At 44.6% G+C, this 23790-nt stretch overlaps 3 non-coding genes across 3 annotated transcripts; all 3 read left to right on the plus strand.

Annotated features, from left to right (window-relative positions):
* Window positions 1–416: 416 nt before the first annotated feature.
* On the plus strand, window positions 417–535 carry LOC138360342 (5S ribosomal RNA). Its single transcript, XR_011226292.1, has one exon. It is a non-coding gene; the product is annotated as a 5S ribosomal RNA (ribosomal RNA).
* Window positions 536–8684: 8149 nt separating this feature from the next.
* LOC138360343 (5S ribosomal RNA) lies at window positions 8685–8803 on the plus strand. Its single transcript, XR_011226293.1, has one exon. It is a non-coding gene; the product is annotated as a 5S ribosomal RNA (ribosomal RNA).
* A 10290-nt stretch (window positions 8804–19093) lies between these two features.
* Window positions 19094–19212, plus strand: LOC138360345 (5S ribosomal RNA). Its single transcript, XR_011226295.1, has one exon. It is a non-coding gene; the product is annotated as a 5S ribosomal RNA (ribosomal RNA).
* The last annotated feature ends 4578 nt before the right edge of the window (window positions 19213–23790 follow it).

Here is a 23790-nt window from a genome sequence, read left to right on the forward strand (position 1 = left end):
CTCGTCCACCAATCACGACGGTTGGTTTTACGGCTCCGAAACCTGGATCCCATATCTTCTCTAAAATAGAAGCATTTGTTCATGTTCTTTGTAAAAGTATCATAAAGCAGGACAGATGAGACAAATATCATAAAAACTGAAGAGCAGATGAGCACACACATGTATGTATTACAAAAGAAAATCCACAAATTCATTAGAAATTGGCAGGGTAGGCTGAGGAAGTAGGTAGATGTAAAATGTCTGTAAATGGCGAAAGAACATAAACCAAGACTGAATAAACGATGTTAAATATCCATGCCAAGGAGACAAAAATATGTTAGGATACAATTACCATTAAGACACCACAAGAAGGTCCGTATCCTGCCGTGATGACTAAAAAGAGTTGGTTATTAGCCACAATGTGTAGGCAGTCTCATGCCAACGGCCATACCACGTTGAGAACACCGCTTCTCGTCCGATCAGCGAAGTTAAGCAACGTTGGGTTTGGTTAGTACTTGGATGGGTGACCGCCTGGGAACACCAAATGCTGTTGGCAATAATGTTTTTGTTTTGTTTTGTTTTGTTTCGTTTGTTTTTGTTTGAATGGCTGGCTGGCTGGCTGGCTGGCTCCACGGGAAATTCACGGAGTTGTGTGGAATAAGGCCTGGTAAAATGAATTAATATGTATGTCATGTTTAAAACAAACTCGCTTAATATAGTGTGTGAGGCTTTATACAAAAACAAACAACCAAAACAAAACATGTTGTATATATATATATATATATATATATATATATATATATATATATATATATATATATATATATATATATATATATATATATATATATATATATATATATATATATATATATATATATAGCTTAATCCGGGTTTGAACTCGCAACTCCAAGAATACGCATCACTTATATACACTTTACCACTGGACCACTGCAGGACACTTGATGCTGAGGTATCAATTTAATGACGTAAATGCCATTTCCACAAATAAATGATAATTTAAAAGTATTTGTATGTACAAATCTTTTCTGTTTAAAAGGCTACAATATCAGTTACTGATATAATTTGTGTTAATGTTTCTATACCCACAGGAAGGCATGTTTTTGCTTATATGTAAGGGGTACGGAGAAGGAATCCACAGACCATCATTCCCCTTCCCCCCCCCCCCCCTCCCACCTACTACCACCACCACCACCACCACCACCACTACTCACCACCAATCACCACCAATCACCACCACCACCAATCACCACCAATCACCACCACCACACCTAACCGAAAACCCCCTAACACATCAACCCTCCCCCCAATCAACAGGCGAATAATAACCCTCAAATGCCTGCCTGCCTGCCTGCCAGCCAGCCAATACTAACGGTCTTCTCAGAAAGAAAATCTCTTTGTATCTGTATTACTTGATGAAATGTATGATTCTAATAATGAAAATAAATTGTTATGTCGGTTGTATGAGCATAATGACCAATATGCACGTGATATGAATGAATTAAATAGTGTAGTTTTAAGTAATTAGGTTGTAGACACATTAAGCGGATATGATATTTGACGCGTCCAGAACTGGTGATTTTTGGTTTAGTTTTAAATGCACCACCACCACCACCACCACCATTGCTTCCCCAGAGCCTAATTAAGGACCGGTAAAAGGAGTCAATATGTATGTCATCTATAAAACCAAAGAATGAATAAAAACACACACACACACACCTACATAATAGTACTAGGAAGATTGTATGGCATAAAAAAAAAAAAAAAAGTACTCCCATTGGGTCGTTTGAACTCGCGACTTCCAAAACACCAGCCACACACCTTACCACCCAGCCACCATAGAGTTGGTATAATTGTGCAACTTTAGTTATAAAACTAAAGTTCTTATTGTCTCAAATCTTATTGTCTGTTCTATGAAAAGGCATGATGTAAATTATGTATTTTTTGAATGATTGAATTGTAGGCACATTAAGCGGATTCGATATTTGATATATCCAGAAAAGGTGATTTCTGTTCAGTTTTAAAATGCATCACCGTTAACGCTAAAGGACTGGTAAAACGACTCGATGTTTGTCATTTTAAAATAAACACTAAAACTAGGCCCTTAACATATATAATGTTTGAATATAAATTGAATGCATATAAATACAAAGTGGGAGTGGCTGGCTGGCTGGCTGCCTGCCTGCCTGGCTGGCTGGCTGGCTGGCTGGCTGGTTGGCTGACTGGCTGGCTGCCTGGCTGCCTGCCTGCCTGCCTGCCTGCCTGCCTGCCTGCCTGCCTGCCTGGCTGGCTGGCTGGCTGGCTGGCTGGCTGGCTGGCTGGCTGGCTGGCTGGCTGGCTGCCCGCCCGCCCGCCCGCCCGCCCGCCCGCCCGCCCGCCCGCCTGCTTGCCTTGCCTTGCCTGCCTTGCCTTGCCTTGCCTTGGCTGTCCTGTCCTGTATTGCCTTGCCTTGCCTTGCCTTGCCTTGCCTTGCCCTGCCCTGCCTTGGCTGCAGCTGGCTGGCTGGCCGTAAATCAACTCTTAACAACACCACACCACACCACACCATCACTCATCACCCATCACCCACCACCGGCCCCAGTCTCCCAGCCTCTCTTATATACCCGAGCAGGCCCTTTAAATTATTTGAATTGTTGCACTTCGGCCAATGGCACGATCGCTGCTGCTCAAACATATTCTGGTTCACAAGTATTATAATATATTATATTATATATTATATATATATATATATATATATATATATATATATATATATATATATATATATATATATATATATATATATATATTTATTCATGAAACACATTAAAACCTTGATCATTTATTCATTCGTTACGTCTAGTGAAGAATTGCTTTTGTTCATTTGTATGATTAAAAATTGATAGAATATGAATTCCTCGCTTAAAGTAAAATATAAAATATATATTGGATTTATATGATTGGTTAATATTCCAAGTGATGCTGAATATCCCCTATAATTTTGTTTTGTTTGTTTGTTTGTTATGTACACATTCCAAATGAAATCAATATAAATGTTATTATTAATGTTTGAAAGTTGATTGTCTACTTGAATCTCTCTATTAAAGTGTGTGTGGCTCCGGATGGAGCCTGGTTATGGTATTTGTCGTGGTGGGTGGCAGAAGTGCTTACTTCTTCTCTGTCTTCTTTGGCAAAAGAACTGCCTGAATGTTTGGAAGAACACCTCCCTGTGCAATGGTTACGCCAGACAGAAGTTTGTTGAGTTCTTCGTCGTTGCGGATGGCCAACTGCAAGTGACGTGGGATGATACGGGTCTTCTTGTTGTCACGTGCGGCGTTACCGGCGAGCTCCAGAACTTCGGCAGCGAGGTATTCCATGACGGCTGCCAGGTAGACAGGAGCGCCAGCACCGACGCGTTCGGCGTAGTTGCCCTTACGCAGCAGACGGTGAATTCTGCCCACGGGGAACTGAAGTCCGGCCCTGCTGGAGCGAGACTTTGACTTGCCCTTCACTTTGCCTCCCTTGCCGCGTCCTGACATTGCTGCTGCTGTTGTGGGTTTGTGGTGGTTTTATGCCGCCCCGCAGATCGAGCTTCGTGTTATATACCCCGCTCAGGATCAAGGGAGCCCGCCACTGACCAATCAGCGCGCTCCGCCACGCGACCCGCTCTGAGCTGAGTCGCGAGCGGGATATAAAAGGAAAGCTCGCCTCGCGCAAAAGTTCATTATTGTATCGCAACGCCAGCCAGCACGAGCATCATCATGCCACCCAAGGCATCTGGAAAGGCTGCCAAGAAGGCCGGAAAGGCCCAGAAGGCCATTGCCAAGGGCGATAAGAAAAAGAAGCGCAGGAGGAAGGAGAGCTACAGCATCTACATCTACAAAGTGCTGAAGCAGGTCCACCCCGACACTGGTATCTCTTCCAAAGCCATGTCGATCATGAACTCGTTCGTGAACGACATCTTCGAGCGCATCGCCGCCGAGGCTTCTCGCCTGGCCCACTACAACAAGCGTTCCACCATTACCAGTCGGGAGATCCAGACGGCTGTAAGGCTCCTGTTGCCCGGAGAACTGGCCAAGCACGCCGTCTCTGAGGGCACTAAGGCCGTCACCAAGTACACCTCCTCCAAGTAAACGGCTTACTTACTGCCCTGTGGTGGTGGCTTGGCCTCAAACCAACAAACTCGGCTCCATTGGAGCCACACTTTAATTTCTAAAGAGATTGTGAGTGTTAGACACCAATACTATTATAACAAAAACCTCTGTCACTGAAAGCAAATAGCTATAAAATGAGAATATTTATGAAACTGTCTGTGTGTGTTTCTCTCTCTCAGTGTCTGTCTGTCTGTCTGTCTGTCTGTCTGTCTGTCTGTCTGTCTGCCTGCCTGCCTGCCTGTCTGTCTGTCTGTCTGTCTGTCTGTCTGTCTGTCTGTCTGTCTGTCTGTCTGTCTTGTCTGTCTTGTCTGTCTGTCTGTGTGTCTCTCTCTCTCTCTCTCTCTCTCTCTCTCTCTCTCTCTCTCTCTCTCTCTCTCTCTCTCTCTCTCTCTCTCTCTCTCTCTCTCTCTCTCTCTCTCTCTCAACACATATAAGCACTCGGTATCTTTTTTCTAGAGATTAGAGATTCATTGTTATGTTCCACATTAGGATTACTATGCAGGCCACCCTCTTAGGTTTGAAAATGTCAAGAAAACGGTTAATTTAAAATGTCATCTCCTAACTTAACAGATTAAGCCAGAGGACCGAAAACAGAATAAAACAGGACTGGACAGTATATGTCACTTATACAAGCTGCTTTTATTTCTAGTACAGTATGACAATTTTTATTTTGGGGGGGGGGGTGATCCTTGACAGTGCATAAGAGTGAAAAGCGACGGCGTTTTGTTTGTAAGAGAACAGGTTGTACTACAAATGACTTGATTTATTGATATCACATGTATGTATGACACCTAAATTATGCTAGGAATGTCTGAAATCTCCTTAGAAGGATATTTTGGCCCTGAGAAGGGCCGAGTTTGGTGTATACTAGGGTGGTCGATTTAGCTTATGCACGCTCTCCACGGATACGGCGAGCAAGCTGAATGTCCTTTGGCATGATGGTGACACGCTTGGCGTGGATGGCACAGAGGTTAGTGTCCTCGAAGAGACCGACCAGGTAAGCCTCGGATGCCTCCTGTAAAGCCATGACGGCAGACGACTGGAAGCGAAGATCGGTCTTGAAGTCCTGGGCAATCTCGCGCACCAGACGCTGGAAGGGAAGTTTCCTGATGAGCAACTCGGTGCTCTTCTGGTAACGACGGATCTCACGCAGGGCGACCGTTCCGGGCCTGTAACGGTGAGGCTTCTTCACACCCCCTGTGGCAGGAGCAGACTTGCGTGCTGCCTTGGTGGCCAGCTGCTTACGAGGAGCCTTGCCTCCCGTGGACTTGCGAGCAGTCTGCTTGGTGCGAGCCATGGTGAACAACTGTGGTTTGTGATGGCCGGCGCCGAAAAATTTTTGCTTATATACGCCGTCTCGAGGCGCTTGCTCGAGCGCCATTGGCTGCTCGACTCGCCTACGTCACCCCGTTGCCCCTCCCCTCCTTCCTCTGGCTGCAGCCAACAGGCGGCTCACCTCAATCACTATTATCGCTGATTTTGCTCTATTTTTTGGATTTGTGCAAAAGTCATTTCACAGGGACGTGAAACAGACGAGTAGGCAACTGCAGTTTTGAAAGCGTTGTGAGAAAGCCGTGTCTACTCGACCACAAGCGTAAAGTAAGGGCAGGCAGGAGTTGCAATGCTACTAGTACGTCCGCTTGATGGGATATAGTCGGGAAATCGTGCGGGCATTCGTCAATTCGATTCACACAACTTCAACACCATGACTGGACGCGGCAAGGGAGGCAAGGGACTCGGAAAGGGTGGCGCCAAGCGTCATCGTAAGGTGCTACGTGACAACATCCAGGGCATCACCAAGCCCGCTATTCGTCGCTTAGCTCGTCGTGGCGGCGTGAAGCGTATTTCGGGTCTCATCTACGAAGAGACCCGTGGCGTCCTGAAGGTGTTCCTCGAGAACGTCATCCGTGATGCTGTAACCTACACGGAACACGCCAAGAGGAAGACCGTCACTGCCATGGACGTGGTGTACGCTCTGAAGCGCCAGGGTCGTACCCTCTACGGATTCGGCGGATAAGAGCTTGGCTAATCCATCGATTCCACCCACCACCACCTCAAAACGGGACCTAATTAGGTCCCTATACTTTTTTACTGAAGGGCTTAATAGACGATAACATAAATTGTTTTGATATCAGCTAGCACATTGGGTCTTATGAAATCTATTTTTTATCCTCGCATGCTTAAAGGGACTCTGATTGGGGAGGGAGGGGGGGGGGGAAGGTTTGTTACGTTATATACTAGCAGAGCAGGATCATTGGTGGGGGGGGGGGGGTGAGGGGGAGAGAGAGAGAGAGAGAGATCTTTCCCAACTCTTCCTTTTTACATGAGTGAGCTACCCGTTTTATTCATTTTATCCTTCTCAGAGCTGTTTTGATAGTATCCAAATGATGGTAAATGAAAAGGGAGGACACGAATATCTACCCAGAATTCAGGACTGGCAATCGATATGCATGTTTGAGTGCGAATCTTTTTCTCTCTCAACTTAGGTATACGTTTATGTCGTACCTAAAAGCGAGAACCACACTATTGGGACAAGTATGCAAGGCCCAATTTTCCTAACAAGCACAGTTAATTTTGTTATTTTCGAACATTTCTTTCCAAATTGGTTTATCCAATTAACAGTATTATATTAAGATCATGAATTGCTGGGTTAGGTTAGGTTAGGTTAGGTTAGGTTAGGTTAGCTTAGCTTAGGTTAGGTTAGGTTAGGTTAGGTTAGGTTAGCTTAGCTTAGCTTGGGTTAGCTTAGGTTAGGTTAGGTTAGCTTAGCTTGGGTTAGCATAGGTTAGGTTAGGTTTGATTACATTTCTATGTTAGATTTAACTCAAATTCAAAACAATTGCAGTCATTCGGCTTGTTAGTCAACTTGCCTCTAATAGGGGCAATTTGTCTAACAAGACTATTTAGTTTTGTGTGCATATATATATATATATATATATATATATATATATATATATATATATATATATATATATATATATATATATATATATATATATATATATATATATATATATATATATATTATAGCTTCAAGACTCCGAACCAATATAGAAGCATCAAGAGGAAGTGCTTGTGTTATGGGCCAATAGGCCTTCTGCAGTTACTTCCATTCTTATGTTTTTATTCCCATTGGTTCGTGTTTTATCTTGTGTAAATGTCAATCACCTCACCAAAAACTTTGGTACCATATCACCTCACCCATGTATGTGTGTATATATATATATATATATATATATATATATATATATATATATATATATATATATATATATATATATATATATATATATATATATATATATATAATATACAGAGTAAATCTACCCCAAAAGTAATGATTTATTTGTCTACAAAACTAAACTCTTTTTGGAATCATATGAGGCCCCTCCACTGAGGGGGGAGGCCTGGATGTTTATTGTCATGTGTATTCATGCTGCTTGCATGTCGTCGTTTATTTTGCCTTTGTTGTTTTCTTGACAGCTTTCTTTGCCTTGGGTGGTTTGGGAGATTTTGAAGCTCTCTTTATTTTGGGCTTTTTGTTCCCAACAACAAGCTGCTGCTGCTGCTGCTTCTTTTTCAAGGCTGTAGGTGGTTTGTTGCTTGTGGCGGCTTTCTTGGGAGTTACCACGGCCTTCTTTGCTGCTGTAGATGGTTTCTTGGTTGTGGTGGCTTTCTTGGGAGTTAGAACGGCCCTCTTCTCTGCTACGGCCAGCTTGAATGATCCACTAGCTCCACTTCCCTTGGTCTGAACAAGAATGCCGTCAGCCACTGCTTTCTTGAGAAATCTTCGGATGTAAATGGCGATCTTGGCAGCCTCGACTTTGTTGTTGGCAACAACGTACTTCTTGATTGCTTGTAGAGACGAGCCCTTACGGTCTTTGAGTGCTGCGACCGCGGCTAGAACCATTTGACTAGTTTTCGGGTGAGCAACCTGGACGCGAGGTTTCCTGGTGGTGGCCACCACAGCAGCAGCAGCCGCAGCCTTCTTGGTAGGCTTTGCTTCTACCATGATGATGATGAGATAACCAAGGTGATGAGAGACGCTCAGACAGTCACGGGGGAATGATGCTGCCGCCGCTTGAGCCGAACCTATTTATGTGCCGGCACGGTACAGAAGCTGCAACCTGGCAACTCGTCCACCAATCACGACGGTTGGTTTTACGGCTCCGAAACCTGGATCCCATATCTTCTCTAAAATAGAAGCATTTGTTCATGTTCTTTGTAAAAGTATCATAAAGCAGGACAGATGAGACAAATATCATAAAAACTGAAGAGCAGATGAGCACACACATGTATGTATTACAAAAGAAAATCCACAAATTCATTAGAAATTGGCAGGGTAGGCTGAGGAAGTAGGTAGATGTAAAATGTCTGTAAATGGCGAAAGAACATAAACCCAAGACTGAATAAACGATGTTAAATATCCATGCCAAGGAGACAAAAATATGTTAGGATACAATTACCATTAAGACACCACAAGAAGGTCCGTATCCTGCCGTGATGACTAAAAAGAGTTGGTTATTAGCCACAATGTGTAGGCAGTCTCATGCCAACGGCCATACCACGTTGAGAACACCGCTTCTCGTCCGATCAGCGAAGTTAAGCAACGTTGGGTTTGGTTAGTACTTGGATGGGTGACCGCCTGGGAACACCAAATGCTGTTGGCAATAATGTTTTTTGTTTTGTTTTGTTTTGTTTCGTTTGTTTTTGTTTGAATGGCTGGCTGGCTGGCTGGCTGGCTCCACGGGAAATTCACGGAGTTGTGTGGAATAAGGCCTGGTAAAATGAATTAATATGTATGTCATGTTTAAAACAAACTCGCTTAATATAGTGTGTGAGGCTTTATACAAAAACAAACAACCAAAACAAAACATGTTGTATATATATATATATATATATATATATATATATATATATATATATATATATATATATATATATATATATATATATATATATATATATATATATATATATATATATAGCTTAATCCGGGTTTGAACTCGCAACTCCAAGAATACGCATCACTTATATACACTTTACCACTGGACCACTGCAGGACACTTGATGCTGAGGTATCAATTTAATGACGTAAATGCCATTTCCACAAATAAATGATAATTTAAAAGTATTTGTATGTACAAATCTTTTCTGTTTAAAAGGCTACAATATCAGTTACTGATATAATTTGTGTTAATGTTTCTATACCCACAGGAAGGCATGTTTTTGCTTATATGTAAGGGGTACGGAGAAGGAATCCACAGACCATCATTCCCCTTCCCCCCCCCCCCCCTCCCACCTACTACCACCACCACCACCACCACCACCACTACTCACCACCAATCACCACCAATCACCACCACCACCAATCACCACCAATCACCACCACCACACCTAACCGAAAACCCCCTAACACATCAACCCTCCCCCCAATCAACAGGCGAAATAATAACCCTCAAATGCCTGCCTGCCTGCCTGCCAGCCAGCCAATACTAACGGTCTTCTCAGAAAGAAAATCTCTTTGTATCTGTATTACTTGATGAAATGTATGATTCTAATAATGAAAATAAATTGTTATGTCGGTTGTATGAGCATAATGACCAATATGCACGTGATATGAATGAATTAAATAGTGTAGTTTTAAGTAATTAGGTTGTAGACACATTAAGCGGATATGATATTTGACGCGTCCAGAACTGGTGATTTTTGGTTTAGTTTTAAATGCACCACCACCACCACCACCACCATTGCTTCCCCAGAGCCTAATTAAGGACCGGTAAAAGGAGTCAATATGTATGTCATCTATAAAACCAAAGAATGAATAAAAACACACACACACACACCTACATAATAGTACTAGGAAGATTGTATGGCATAAAAAAAAAAAAAAAAGTACTCCCATTGGGTCGTTTGAACTCGCGACTTCCAAAACACCAGCCACACACCTTACCACCCAGCCACCATAGAGTTGGTATAATTGTGCAACTTTAGTTATAAAACTAAAGTTCTTATTGTCTCAAATCTTATTGTCTGTTCTATGAAAAGGCATGATGTAAATTATGTATTTTTTGAATGATTGAATTGTAGGCACATTAAGCGGATTCGATATTTGATATATCCAGAAAAGGTGATTTCTGTTCAGTTTTAAAATGCATCACCGTTAACGCTAAAGGACTGGTAAAACGACTCGATGTTTGTCATTTTTAAAATAAACACTAAAACTAGGCCCTTAACATATATAATGTTTGAATATAAATTGAATGCATATAAATACAAAGTGGGAGTGGCTGGCTGGCTGGCTGCCTGCCTGCCTGGCTGGCTGGCTGGCTGGCTGGCTGGTTGGCTGACTGGCTGGCTGCCTGGCTGCCTGCCTGCCTGCCTGCCTGCCTGCCTGCCTGCCTGCCTGCCTGCCTGCCTGGCTGGCTGGCTGGCTGGCTGGCTGGCTGGCTGGCTGGCTGGCTGGCTGGCTGCCCGCCCGCCCGCCCGCCCGCCCGCCCGCCTGCTTGCCTTGCCTTGCCTTGCCTTGGCTGTCCTGTCCTGTTATTGCCTTGCCTTGCCTTGCCTTGCCTTGCCTTGCCCTGCCCTGCCTTGGCTGCAGCTGGCTGGCTGGCCGTAAATCAACTCTTAACAACACCACACCACACCACACCATCACTCATCACCCATCACCCACCACCGGCCCCAGTCTCCCAGCCTCTCTTATATACCCGAGCAGGCCCTTTAAATTATTTGAATTGTTGCACTTCGGCCAATGGCACGATCGCTGCTGCTCAAACATATTCTGGTTCACAAGTATTATAATATATTATATTATATTATATTATATATATATATATATATATATATATATATATATATATATATATATATATATATATATATATATATATATATATATATATTTATTCATGAAACACATTAAAACCTTGATCATTTATTCATTCGTTACGTCTAGTGAAGAATTGCTTTTGTTCATTTGTATGATTAAAAATTGATAGAATATGAATTCCTCGCTTAAAGTAAAATATAAAATATATATTGGATTTATATGATTGGTTAATATTCCAAGTGATGCTGAATATCCCCTATAATTTTGTTTTGTTTGTTTGTTTGTTATGTACACATTCCAAATGAAATCAATATAAATGTTATTATTAATGTTTGAAAGTTGATTGTCTACTTGAATCTCTCTATTAAAGTGTGTGTGGCTCCGGATGGAGCCTGGTTATGGTATTTGTCGTGGTGGGTGGCAGAAGTGCTTACTTCTTCTCTGTCTTCTTTGGCAAAAGAACTGCCTGAATGTTTGGAAGAACACCTCCCTGTGCAATGGTTACGCCAGACAGAAGTTTGTTGAGTTCTTCGTCGTTGCGGATGGCCAACTGCAAGTGACGTGGGATGATACGGGTCTTCTTGTTGTCACGTGCGGCGTTACCGGCGAGCTCCAGAACTTCGGCAGCGAGGTATTCCATGACGGCTGCCAGGTAGACAGGAGCGCCAGCACCGACGCGTTCGGCGTAGTTGCCCTTACGCAGCAGACGGTGAATTCTGCCCACGGGGAACTGAAGTCCGGCCCTGCTGGAGCGAGACTTTGACTTGCCCTTCACTTTGCCTCCCTTGCCGCGTCCTGACATTGCTGCTGCTGTTGTGGGTTTGTGGTGGTTTTATGCCGCCCCGCAGATCGAGCTTCGTGTTATATACCCCGCTCAGGATCAAGGGAGCCCGCCACTGAACAATCAGCGCGCTCCGCCACGCGACCCGCTCTGAGCTGAGTCGCGAGCGGGATATAAAAGGAAAGCTCGCCTCGCGCAAAAGTTCATTATTGTATCGCAACGCCAGCCAGCACGAGCATCATCATGCCACCCAAGGCATCTGGAAAGGCTGCCAAGAAGGCCGGAAAGGCCCAGAAGGCCATTGCCAAGGGCGATAAGAAAAAGAAGCGCAGGAGGAAGGAGAGCTACAGCATCTACATCTACAAAGTGCTGAAGCAGGTCCACCCCGACACTGGTATCTCTTCCAAAGCCATGTCGATCATGAACTCGTTCGTGAACGACATCTTCGAGCGCATCGCCGCCGAGGCTTCTCGCCTGGCCCACTACAACAAGCGTTCCACCATTACCAGTCGGGAGATCCAGACGGCTGTAAGGCTCCTGTTGCCCGGAGAACTGGCCAAGCACGCCGTCTCTGAGGGCACTAAGGCCGTCACCAAGTACACCTCCTCCAAGTAAACGGCTTACTTACTGCCCTGTGGTGGTGGCTTGGCCTCAAACCAACAAACTCGGCTCCATTGGAGCCACACTTTAATTTCTAAAGAGATTGTGAGTGTTAGACACCAATACTATTATAACAAAAACCTCTGTCACTGAAAGCAAATAGCTATAAAATGAGAATATTTATGAAACTGTCTGTGTGTGTTTCTCTCTCTCAGTGTCTGTCTGTCTGTCTGTCTGTCTGTCTGTCTGTCTGCCTGCCTGCCTGCCTGTCTGTCTGTCTGTCTGTCTGTCTGTCTGTCTGTCTGTCTGTCTGTCTGTCTGTCTTGTCTGTCTTGTCTGTCTGTCTGTGTGTCTCTCTCTCTCTCTCTCTCTCTCTCTCTCTCTCTCTCTCTCTCTCTCTCTCTCTCTCTCTCTCTCTCTCTCTCTCTCTCTCTCTCTCTCTCTCTCTCTCTCTCAACACATATAAGCACTCGGTATCTTTTTTCTAGAGATTAGAGATTCATTGTTATGTTCCACATTAGGATTACTATGCAGGCCACCCTCTTAGGTTTGAAAATGTCAAGAAAACGGTTAATTTAAAATGTCATCTCCTAACTTAACAGATTAAGCCAGAGGACCGAAAACAGAATAAAACAGGACTGGACAGTATATGTCACTTATACAAGCTGCTTTTATTTCTAGTACAGTATGACAATTTTTATTTTGGGGGGGGGGGTGATCCTTGACAGTGCATAAGAGTGAAAAGCGACGGCGTTTTGTTTGTAAGAGAACAGGTTGTACTACAAATGACTTGATTTATTGATATCACATGTATGTATGACACCTAAATTATGCTAGGAATGTCTGAAATCTCCTTAGAAGGATATTTTGGCCCTGAGAAGGGCCGAGTTTGGTGTATACTAGGGTGGTCGATTTAGCTTATGCACGCTCTCCACGGATACGGCGAGCAAGCTGAATGTCCTTTGGCATGATGGTGACACGCTTGGCGTGGATGGCACAGAGGTTAGTGTCCTCGAAGAGACCGACCAGGTAAGCCTCGGATGCCTCCTGTAAAGCCATGACGGCAGACGACTGGAAGCGAAGATCGGTCTTGAAGTCCTGGGCAATCTCGCGCACCAGACGCTGGAAGGGAAGTTTCCTGATGAGCAACTCGGTGCTCTTCTGGTAACGACGGATCTCACGCAGGGCGACCGTTCCGGGCCTGTAACGGTGAGGCTTCTTCACACCCCCTGTGGCAGGAGCAGACTTGCGTGCTGCCTTGGTGGCCAGCTGCTTACGAGGAGCCTTGCCTCCCGTGGACTTGCGAGCAGTCTGCTTGGTGCGAGCCATGGTGAACAACTGTGGTTTGTGATGGCCGGATTAGGATTAAGATTAAAAAGTCCATAGAGCTGGCAAGCAGGGGATGGAAGAACGGGGCGAGGTTGCAGAAATCTTGAGCAAGGATCTGGAGATGAGGTGAAGAGGGGAGATGAAAGATCGGTGGCCCAACCACCGTGGATTTGAGCTTGATCAGATGAAAGTAGAATTGAGTGGGGTGTCATTTGCAATACACACAGAGGCCGGGAACGCAAGCAGCTGGCAGTGGAGGTTTGATGTCAGATGATGTTAAGTCAGTTCGTTAGGAGTCTTCTTTCTTGTTGATTTCACCAAACTTTGATCGTTGTTCTTTTTTTTGTTGGGCTTGTCGGTCTTGGTGGTCACGGTTCGTGTTGATGCTTGAAGGTGATCTTTCCTTGGGGGTGATGGTGTACCGACAGATACGTCCTCATCCGATTCATCAGATGAGTGAGGAGCAGGGGTGTTGACACGCTGGGGTAGATTTCTTGAAGGTTGGGTTCTTGAGGGTTGATGTCTTGAAGGTAGAGTTCTCGGAGGGTGTGTAACAGCGGTAGGTACTGCAGCAGAAGGTGCTGCATAGTCGGTACCCTCTATAGGGTCACACCAAGGGTCGATAGCAGCGAAATTCGGCACTGAGACGGGTGAAGGGACAGCAGCAGCTGGAGAAGCGTGTGGAGCAGGAGCTGACAGTATGTCAGAAAGCGTGGCTGCGTTCACAGTGATGTCATGGTTGGTAACGGGAACTGATGCAGAAGTGGGGGTCACATGAGGCAGAGTCTTGTGAGGTGTAGGTACCCGAACAGGATCGGAGGGCTGCATTGCAGTGGCGGAATCGTCGTCGTCGGATGTAGAGTCAGCATCCTCCTCTACAGGGTCAGTTGTTGGAGATGAACGCGGAGCGTTGAAAACTTCCTCAGGAACAATGAAGGTAGGGAGACCGTTCGCCTTGTACAGAATTTTCAGAAGCCTCACGAATTCTCGGGGGTTATTGCCAGCAGTAATTCTGGCTGTTGATATCAGAGCTTTTACTGTGCTCTGCCCAATTAGCTTTGTCTTTGGTTGGGCCGGTGGCGATGGCTGGCTCGACGAATCGCTGGTTGGCGTTTGGGAGCTGGCTCCCCATTGGCTGGTAGTAGCAGTGGGACGTCCTCCCGGGAGCTCCGGGAAGATGGCGGCTTGGGCGTTGAAACCTTAAGTAGAGGTGGTCGCTGATTGGCTTGTTGCTACAGAGGTACTGGCTCCGGTTGAAGATGTGGATTTCTCCATGTTTTTAATAGCGTTTTGTCTGTGAGGACAATGTATGGAGATTGCTGGATGATCGCCTTTGCACAGCAAGCAGCATAGTGTTTCAGACTTGCAGATGGAGTAATGGTGGTCAGCTGAGCAGAGGCTACACTTCTGAATCCGCTGGGTACATTTGCTGGTGGAGTGGGTGTACTCGTAGCATCGGAGGCACTGGTTGACGATGTGAAAACGTCCCATCTTCACACGGAAAGGCGGAATGTGAATTCCAAAGCTGTAAACTCCATTTCTGGTAGCCATAGTAGCCGCAGCTACCGTCTCGAAGGTCAGCTTCAGGGAGCGACTTGAATTGAAGAATTGAGCTTGGTGAAGCCGTAGGTCCGGGTTTGATGCCTTGAAGTCGTGCATGAACGCACTATCATCAGCGTCATCTTGTTCCACGATCCATTGACTGAGATCGTGAATAACGACAGAGTGTTCAGCCAGGTACTGGCGTGGGAAGTTGAGACGAAGGTGTTGGTTGGAGAAGTTAGCGCTGTAAGACAGAAGTTTGTCGACTTCCTCCTCACTATAAAAGAAGAAAAGGATGTCCGTGCCTTCCTGCTTGATGTCGTTGGGTGTTACTCCTGCAACGTCTTTAAAGAGCTTCAGGAGAGATGTCTTGGAGAATGGATGTTCGTTGAGGGGCGTACCCCTGATCTTGAAGCGTTTGTGACGCATAATGAGCTTCCTGGAGGCCGATGGATCTCTCTCAAAGACTACACGTCACTGAAGATGGCCTCCCGTCTCTACCCGGCATAAAATACCAAGTTAGGAGTGGGGTCTGACCATCTAGAGAGACGCAAGTCTGCTGCCAATTGTTTATCCACCCTGCAGTACTAGGTGCGAGAGAGAAGAGCTGGAGCAACGCGAGCACGTCCGACCGCGACGGTTGCTAGTTGCCGAGTCCGTGATCTGTCTGTGATGGCCGGCGCCGAAAAATTTTTGCTTATATACGCCGTCTCGAGGCGCTTGCTCGAGCGCCATTGGCTGCTCGACTCGCCTACGTCACCCCGTTGCCCCTCCCCTCCTTCCTCTGGCTGCAGCCAACAGGCGGCTCACCTCAATCACTATTATCGCTGATTTTGCTCTATTTTTTGGATTTGTGCAAAAGTCATTTCACAGGGACGTGAAACAGACGAGTAGGCAACTGCAGTTTTGAAAGCGTTGTGAGAAAGCCGTGTCTACTCGACCACAAGCGTAAAGTAAGGGCAGGCAGGAGTTGCAATGCTACTAGTACGTCCGCTTGATGGGATATAGTCGGGAAATCGTGCGGGCATTCGTCAATTCGATTCACACAACTTCAACACCATGACTGGACGCGGCAAGGGAGGCAAGGGACTCGGAAAGGGTGGCGCCAAGCGTCATCGTAAGGTGCTACGTGACAACATCCAGGGCATCACCAAGCCCGCTATTCGTCGCTTAGCTCGTCGTGGCGGCGTGAAGCGTATTTCGGGTCTCATCTACGAAGAGACCCGTGGCGTCCTGAAGGTGTTCCTCGAGAACGTCATCCGTGATGCTGTAACCTACACGGAACACGCCAAGAGGAAGACCGTCACTGCCATGGACGTGGTGTACGCTCTGAAGCGCCAGGGTCGTACCCTCTACGGATTCGGCGGATAAGAGCTTGGCTAATCCATCGATTCCACCCACCACCACCTCAAAACGGGACCTAATTAGGTCCCTATACTTTTTTACTGAAGGGCTTAATAGACGATAACATAAATTGTTTTGATATCAGCTAGCACATTGGGTCTTATGAAATCTATTTTTTATCCTCGCATGCTTAAAGGGACTCTGATTGGGGAGGGAGGGGGGGGGGGAAGGTTTGTTACGTTATATACTAGCAGAGCAGGATCATTGGTGGGGGGGGGGGGGTGAGGGGGAGAGAGAGAGAGAGAGAGATCTTTCCCAACTCTTCCTTTTTACATGAGTGAGCTACCCGTTTTATTCATTTTATCCTTCTCAGAGCTGTTTTGATAGTATCCAAATGATGGTAAATGAAAAGGGAGGACACGAATATCTACCCAGAATTCAGGACTGGCAATCGATATGCATGTTTGAGTGCGAATCTTTTTCTCTCTCAACTTAGGTATACGTTTATGTCGTACCTAAAAGCGAGAACCACACTATTGGGACAAGTATGCAAGGCCCAATTTTCCTAACAAGCACAGTTAATTTTGTTATTTTCGAACATTTCTTTCCAAATTGGTTTATCCAATTAACAGTATTATATTAAGATCATGAATTGCTGGGTTAGGTTAGGTTAGGTTAGGTTAGGTTAGCTTAGCTTAGGTTAGGTTAGGTTAGGTTAGGTTAGGTTAGCTTAGCTTAGCTTGGGTTAGCTTAGGTTAGGTTAGGTTAGCTTAGCTTGGGTTAGCATAGGTTAGGTTAGGTTTGATTACATTTCTATGTTAGATTTAACTCAAATTCAAAACAATTGCAGTCATTCGGCTTGTTAGTCAACTTGCCTCTAATAGGGGCAATTTGTCTAACAAGACTATTTAGTTTTGTGTGCATATATATATATATATATATATATATATATATATATATATATATATATATATATATATATATATATATATATATATATATTATAGCTTCAAGACTCCGAACCAATATAGAAGCATCAAGAGGAAGTGCTTGTGTTATGGGCCAATAGGCCTTCTGCAGTTACTTCCATTCTTATGTTTTTATTCCCATTGGTTCGTGTTTTATCTTGTGTAAATGTCAATCACCTCACCAAAAACTTTGGTACCATATCACCTCACCCATGTATGTGTGTATATATATATATATATATATATATATATATATATATATATATATATATATATATATATATATATATATATATATATATATATATATATATATATATAATATACAGAGTAAATCTACCCCAAAAGTAATGATTTATTTGTCTACAAAACTAAACTCTTTTTGGAATCATATGAGGCCCCTCCACTGAGGGGGGAGGCCTGGATGTTTATTGTCATGTGTATTCATGCTGCTTGCATGTCGTCGTTTATTTTGCCTTTGTTGTTTTCTTGACAGCTTTCTTTGCCTTGGGTGGTTTGGGAGATTTTGAAGCTCTCTTTATTTTGGGCTTTTTGTTCCCAACAACAAGCTGCTGCTGCTGCTGCTTCTTTTTCAAGGCTGTAGGTGGTTTGTTGCTTGTGGCGGCTTTCTTGGGAGTTACCACGGCCTTCTTTGCTGCTGTAGATGGTTTCTTGGTTGTGGTGGCTTTCTTGGGAGTTAGAACGGCCCTCTTCTCTGCTACGGCCAGCTTGAATGATCCACTAGCTCCACTTCCCTTGGTCTGAACAAGAATGCCGTCAGCCACTGCTTTCTTGAGAAATCTTCGGATGTAAATGGCGATCTTGGCAGCCTCGACTTTGTTGTTGGCAACAACGTACTTCTTGATTGCTTGTAGAGACGAGCCCTTACGGTCTTTGAGTGCTGCGACCGCGGCTAGAACCATTTGACTAGTTTTCGGGTGAGCAACCTGGACGCGAGGTTTCCTGGTGGTGGCCACCACAGCAGCAGCAGCCGCAGCCTTCTTGGTAGGCTTTGCTTCTACCATGATGATGATGAGATAACCAAGGTGATGAGAGACGCTCAGACAGTCACGGGGGAATGATGCTGCCGCCGCTTGAGCCGAACCTATTTATGTGCCGGCACGGTACAGAAGCTGCAACCTGGCAACTCGTCCACCAATCACGACGGTTGGTTTTACGGCTCCGAAACCTGGATCCCATATCTTCTCTAAAATAGAAGCATTTGTTCATGTTCTTTGTAAAAGTATCATAAAGCAGGACAGATGAGACAAATATCATAAAAACTGAAGAGCAGATGAGCACACACATGTATGTATTACAAAAGAAAATCCACAAATTCATTAGAAATTGGCAGGGTAGGCTGAGGAAGTAGGTAGATGTAAAATGTCTGTAAATGGCGAAAGAACATAAACCCAAGACTGAATAAACGATGTTAAATATCCATGCCAAGGAGACAAAAATATGTTAGGATACAATTACCATTAAGACACCACAAGAAGGTCCGTATCCTGCCGTGATGACTAAAAAGAGTTGGTTATTAGCCACAATGTGTAGGCAGTCTCATGCCAACGGCCATACCACGTTGAGAACACCGCTTCTCGTCCGATCAGCGAAGTTAAGCAACGTTGGGTTTGGTTAGTACTTGGATGGGTGACCGCCTGGGAACACCAAATGCTGTTGGCAATAATGTTTTTTGTTTTGTTTTGTTTTGTTTCGTTTGTTTTTGTTTGAATGGCTGGCTGGCTGGCTCCACGGGAAATTCACGGAGTTGTGTGGAATAAGGCCTGGTAAAATGAATTAATATGTATGTCATGTTTAAAACAAACTCGCTTAATATAGTGTGTGAGGCTTTATACAAAAACAAACAACCAAAACAAAACATGTTGTATATATATATATATATATATATATATATATATATATATATATATATATATATATATATATATATATATAGCTTAATCCGGGTTTGAACTCGCAACTCCAAGAATACGCATCACTTATATACACTTTACCACTGGACCACTGCAGGACACTTGATGCTGAGGTATCAATTTAATGACGTAAATGCCATTTCCACAAATAAATGATAATTTAAAAGTATTTGTATGTACAAATCTTTTCTGTTTAAAAGGCTACAATATCAGTTACTGATATAATTTGTGTTAATGTTTCTATACCCACAGGAAGGCATGTTTTTGCTTATATGTAAGGGGTACGGAGAAGGAATCCACAGACCATCATTCCCCTTCCCCCCCCCCCCCTCCCACCTACTACCACCACCACCACCACCACCACCACTACTCACCACCAATCACCACCAATCACCACCACCACCAATCACCACCAATCACCACCACCACACCTAACCGAAAACCCCCTAACACATCAACCCTCCCCCCAATCAACAGGCGAAATAATAACCCTCAAATGCCTGCCTGCCTGCCTGCCAGCCAGCCAATACTAACGGTCTTCTCAGAAAGAAAATCTCTTTGTATCTGTATTACTTGATGAAATGTATGATTCTAATAATGAAAATAAATTGTTATGTCGGTTGTATGAGCATAATGACCAATATGCACGTGATATGAATGAATTAAATAGTGTAGTTTTAAGTAATTAGGTTGTAGACACATTAAGCGGATATGATATTTGACGCGTCCAGAACTGGTGATTTTTGGTTTAGTTTTAAATGCACCACCACCACCACCACCACCATTGCTTCCCCAGAGCCTAATTAAGGACCGGTAAAAGGAGTCAATATGTATGTCATCTATAAAACCAAAGAATGAATAAAAACACACACACACACACCTACATAATAGTACTAGGAAGATTGTATGGCATAAAAAAAAAAAAAAAAGTACTCCCATTGGGTCGTTTGAACTCGCGACTTCCAAAACACCAGCCACACACCTTACCACCCAGCCACCATAGAGTTGGTATAATTGTGCAACTTTAGTTATAAAACTAAAGTTCTTATTGTCTCAAATCTTATTGTCTGTTCTATGAAAAGGCATGATGTAAATTATGTATTTTTTGAATGATTGAATTGTAGGCACATTAAGCGGATTCGATATTTGATATATCCAGAAAAGGTGATTTCTGTTCAGTTTTAAAATGCATCACCGTTAACGCTAAAGGACTGGTAAAACGACTCGATGTTTGTCATTTTTAAAATAAACACTAAAACTAGGCCCTTAACATATATAATGTTTGAATATAAATTGAATGCATATAAATACAAAGTGGGAGTGGCTGGCTGGCTGGCTGCCTGCCTGCCTGGCTGGCTGGCTGGCTGGCTGGCTGGTTGGCTGACTGGCTGGCTGCCTGGCTGCCTGCCTGCCTGCCTGCCTGCCTGCCTGCCTGCCTGCCTGGCTGGCTGGCTGGCTGGCTGGCTGGCTGGCTGGCTGGCTGGCTGCCCGCCCGCCCGCCCGCCCGCCCGCCCGCCCGCCCGCCTGCTTGCCTTGCCTTGCCTTGCCTTGCCTTGCCTTGCCTTGGCTGTCCTGTCCTGTTATTGCCTTGCCTTGCCTTGCCTTGCCTTGCCTTGCCCTGCCCTGCCTTGGCTGCAGCTGGCTGGCTGGCCGTAAATCAACTCTTAACAACACCACACCACACCACACCATCACTCATCACCCATCACCCACCACCGGCCCCAGTCTCCCAGCCTCTCTTATATACCCGAGCAGGCCCTTTAAATTATTTGAATTGTTGCACTTCGGCCAATGGCACGATCGCTGCTGCTCAAACATATTCTGGTTCACAAGTATTATAATATATTATATTATATTATATTATATATATATATATATATATATATATATATATATATATATATATATATATATATATATATATATATATATATATTTATTCATGAAACACATTAAAACCTTGATCATTTATTCATTCGTTACGTCTAGTGAAGAATTGCTTTTGTTCATTTGTATGATTAAAAATTGATAGAATATGAATTCCTCGCTTAAAGTAAAATATAAAATATATATTGGATTTATATGATTGGTTAATATTCCAAGTGATGCTGAATATCCCCTATAATTTTGTTTTGTTTGTTTGTTTGTTATGTACACATTCCAAATGAAATCAATATAAATGTTATTATTAATGTTTGAAAGTTGATTGTCTACTTGAATCTCTCTATTAAAGTGTGTGTGGCTCCGGATGGAGCCTGGTTATGGTATTTGTCGTGGTGGGTGGCAGAAGTGCTTACTTCTTCTCTGTCTTCTTTGGCAAAAGAACTGCCTGAATGTTTGGAAGAACACCTCCCTGTGCAATGGTTACGCCAGACAGAAGTTTGTTGAGTTCTTCGTCGTTGCGGATGGCCAACTGCAAGTGACGTGGGATGATACGGGTCTTCTTGTTGTCACGTGCGGCGTTACCGGCGAGCTCCAGAACTTCGGCAGCGAGGTATTCCATGACGGCTGCCAGGTAGACAGGAGCGCCAGCACCGACGCGTTCGGCGTAGTTGCCCTTACGCAGCAGACGGTGAATTCTGCCCACGGGGAACTGAAGTCCGGCCCTGCTGGAGCGAGACTTTGACTTGCCCTTCACTTTGCCTCCCTTGCCGCGTCCTGACATTGCTGCTGCTGTTGTGGGTTTGTGGTGGTTTTATGCCGCCCCGCAGATCGAGCTTCGTGTTATATACCCCGCTCAGGATCAAGGGAGCCCGCCACTGACCAATCAGCGCGCTCCGCCACGCGACCCGCTCTGAGCTGAGTCGCGAGCGGGATATAAAAGGAAAGCTCGCCTCGCGCAAAAGTTCATTATTGTATCGCAACGCCAGCCAGCACGAGCATCATCATGCCACCCAAGGCATCTGGAAAGGCTGCCAAGAAGGCCGGAAAGGCCCAGAAGGCCATTGCCAAGGGCGATAAGAAAAAGAAGCGCAGGAGGAAGGAGAGCTACAGCATCTACATCTACAAAGTGCTGAAGCAGGTCCACCCCGACACTGGTATCTCTTCCAAAGCCATGTCGATCATGAACTCGTTCGTGAACGACATCTTCGAGCGCATCGCCGCCGAGGCTTCTCGCCTGGCCCACTACAACAAGCGTTCCACCATTACCAGTCGGGAGATCCAGACGGCTGTAAGGCTCCTGTTGCCCGGAGAACTGGCCAAGCACGCCGTCTCTGAGGGCACTAAGGCCGTCACCAAGTACACCTCCTCCAAGTAAACGGCTTACTTACTGCCCTGTGGTGGTGGCTTGGCCTCAAACCAACAAACTCGGCTCCATTGGAGCCACACTTTAATTTCTAAAGAGATTGTGAGTGTTAGACACCAATACTATTATAACAAAAACCTCTGTCACTGAAAGCAAATAGCTATAAAATGAGAATATTTATGAAACTGTCTGTGTGTGTTTCTCTCTCTCAGTGTCTGTCTGTCTGTCTGTCTGTCTGTCTGTCTGTCTGTCTGCCTGCCTGCCTGCCTGTCTGTCTGTCTGTCTGTCTGTCTGTCTGTCTGTCTGTCTGTCTGTCTGTCTGTCTGTCTGTCTTGTCTGTCTTGTCTGTCTGTCTGTGTGTCTCTCTCTCTCTCTCTCTCTCTCTCTCTCTCTCTCTCTCTCTCTCTCTCTCTCTCTCTCTCTCTCTCTCTCTCTCTCTCTCTCTCTCTCTCTCTCTCTCAACACATATAAGCACTCGGTATCTTTTTTCTAGAGATTAGAGATTCATTGTTATGTTCCACATTAGGATTACTATGCAGGCCACCCTCTTAGGTTTGAAAATGTCAAGAAAACGGTTAATTTAAAATGTCATCTCCTAACTTAACAGATTAAGCCAGAGGACCGAAAACAGAATAAAACAGGACTGGACAGTATATGTCACTTATACAAGCTGCTTTTATTTCTAGTACAGTATGACAATTTTTATTTTGGGGGGGGGGGGTGATCCTTGACAGTGCATAAGAGTGAAAAGCGACGGCGTTTTGTTTGTAAGAGAACAGGTTGTACTACAAATGACTTGATTTATTGATATCACATGTATGTATGACACCTAAATTATGCTAGGAATGTCTGAAATCTCCTTAGAAGGATATTTTGGCCCTGAGAAGGGCCGAGTTTGGTGTATACTAGGGTGGTCGATTTAGCTTATGCACGCTCTCCACGGATACGGCGAGCAAGCTGAATGTCCTTTGGCATGATGGTGACACGCTTGGCGTGGATGGCACAGAGGTTAGTGTCCTCGAAGAGACCGACCAGGTAAGCCTCGGATGCCTCCTGTAAAGCCATGACGGCAGACGACTG

This window comes from Procambarus clarkii, unplaced genomic scaffold, assembly GCF_040958095.1.
Source record: "Procambarus clarkii isolate CNS0578487 unplaced genomic scaffold, FALCON_Pclarkii_2.0 HiC_scaffold_109, whole genome shotgun sequence".
NCBI classification, from domain to species: domain Eukaryota; kingdom Metazoa; phylum Arthropoda; class Malacostraca; order Decapoda; family Cambaridae; genus Procambarus; species Procambarus clarkii.